Genomic DNA, 2,500 nt, shown 5'->3' with positions numbered 1-2,500 from the left:
ATGATAACTATAACTGACAATGATGGAATATAACAATTAAAAGAAAACTAACACGGGAAGAGTAAATATAGAACATTTTAATATTGTTTTATTGTTTTTTTTATAATATAAGTTTGATTATGAAAAAGAAAAACGTTCTCTTAATCTTTTAGTAGTTATTATTATTGTTATCATTGTTACTGTTATAATTACCATCATCATTCTTGTTATAGTTATAATTGTCATTGTCATAATTATGATTACTATTATCATTATTATAATTACCATCACTATCATTCTTATTATCATTAGGATCATTATTATATTTGTTATTACTATTGTCATTAATATCATTATCTTCATTGTTGCTGTTTTTGTTGTCTTTATTAATTATCATTATTGTTACTTTTATCATTCTTATTATAATAATTATTATCATCAGTTATTATAAATATAATTGTTATTATCATTATCTTTTTCTTTATTACTTTTATATTTGTATTACTATTATCATTATTATCATTATCAATATCATTGTCCTTATCATTATAACTGTCATTGCTGTTCTTGCCATTACTATTATTCTTCTTATATTATATGGTTAAATCCATCAGCAATTTTAAAGAGAGGTGTTAGCAAGTTATGAGTTACTGATCTCCCCTCTCCCTACGCACACACACACACACACTCACACTTTTATCTATGTAAGCAATGTTTTTTTTCCATTTCATGCCTTTGTTACGTAGAATGCTGAATTTTCTTCCTTTACCCTGCAAACTGAGTCCATCGAATCCTTTCCTTACGTCCCCCTTTACCATAATTAGTGTTAAGATTACCTTTCCTCATTCATAACTTTTACTTCCTATGCATTATCATTTTCTTGTGTTACTCTGCCAACGTTAGCATCGCACAAATGACCGTAATTCAGTTTTTCATTACAATATTATTAATAATTTAAAGATAAATATAATTAATAAAATGATTATTGCCTATATAAGAAAAGCGGCAAAGATTCCTCAAAGTACGCAGTAATTTTGCATATATAGTAAGTTGGGAATTGCATTCTATAAGAGCATTCTATACCCAATTAATTTTGACAAAAAATCATAAAAGAACTATTGCCATGAAATATACCATTCATTGTTGCTGAACTGAAAGAAAATCAACATTATATAGGGAAAAGGGCTAAGATCAAGATCATTTGGTATTGCGGATGTCAGATGCCCTATACGTTCATCATTCAAAATTCCAGGTTTATGTGGCATTGTCTTCTCATTGCTACTATCATTATTATTGCCATCACAACTATTAGTATTGCCATTGATTTAGTTATTATTATCACTGTTATCATATTTATTTTCGCTTTTATTATGATTATCATCTATTATTTCCTTTATTACATATAATCAATGTTACCACTATCATTAGTTTTATTATCGTAATTATTATTACCGTTAAAATTATCAAGATTTTTTATTATTGTAACTGTTCACTGGACGCAATCAATCTATCATCAAATCAGAATATCATTATTGTTGTTATTCTTAGCATAATAATGATATCGTTGTTGTTCTTATGTTGCTATAATCAATGTTATAATGAGTGTGATAAATGTATAAAGCAATAAATAAGCGTAAGGAGGGAAGCGTCATAGACCCTGGTCATTTATCGAGAAATATTAACAGGTGCCAAATGCATTCATATATGAATTTAAAAAGTAAAATAGTATAGATTTCAATGATCAAAGAAAAAAGTATTACCAACGGAGCCTACGTCTGAACACCACAGACTTGGCATCATGAGATTCGATCTCACGTCCGTTGGTCTCTGAGTCAGAGGCGATGCCACTGAGCTACAGAGATCGTTACTTAGGTGAGAAAAATAAATCTATTTGACCGGTTTGTTATCTTTCTGTTTTCAGGGTGCTTTTGAGTCTGAATTTCTGTCATCTTTATTACGTCATTCGATAGAGGATTGTTTTTCTTGTTTTAATATAACAAAATAAGGAAAAAGGTTCAGAAGTTAAGAGGTACCTCTCCCCTTCATGCTCTCTCTCTCTCTCTCCACACACACACACACGCACACACACACACACACACACACACACACACACACACACACACACACACACACACATATATATATATATATATATATATATATATATATATATATATATATATATATATATATATATATATATATATTTTTTTTTTTTTTTTTTTTTTTTTTTTTTTTTTTTTTTTTCTATTGTCTCGTGGTACTTAATATTTTTAAACAAGATTCACTCTGCTAACGTTAGCACGCATAAAATGGCCATAAATTTGTTTTACTTATACTATCAATAATAATGTAAAACTAAATGTAATATACAAAATCATTACCCACATAAGAAAAACGGTAAAAGTTTTTATAAGTACGCAGTCATTTCCTTTATACATTAAGGTGGGATAGATGTTACACTTGTTAGGACTGGTTAATTAATTTTGACAATTAATCTTAAAACAGAATTACTGACATG

The sequence above is a fragment of the Penaeus vannamei genome, chromosome 13 (assembly GCF_042767895.1).
Source record: "Penaeus vannamei isolate JL-2024 chromosome 13, ASM4276789v1, whole genome shotgun sequence".
Lineage (NCBI taxonomy): Eukaryota > Metazoa > Arthropoda > Malacostraca > Decapoda > Penaeidae > Penaeus > Penaeus vannamei.
The sequence above is the reverse complement of the archived record's forward strand: the minus strand, read 5'-3'. Positions refer to the sequence as shown.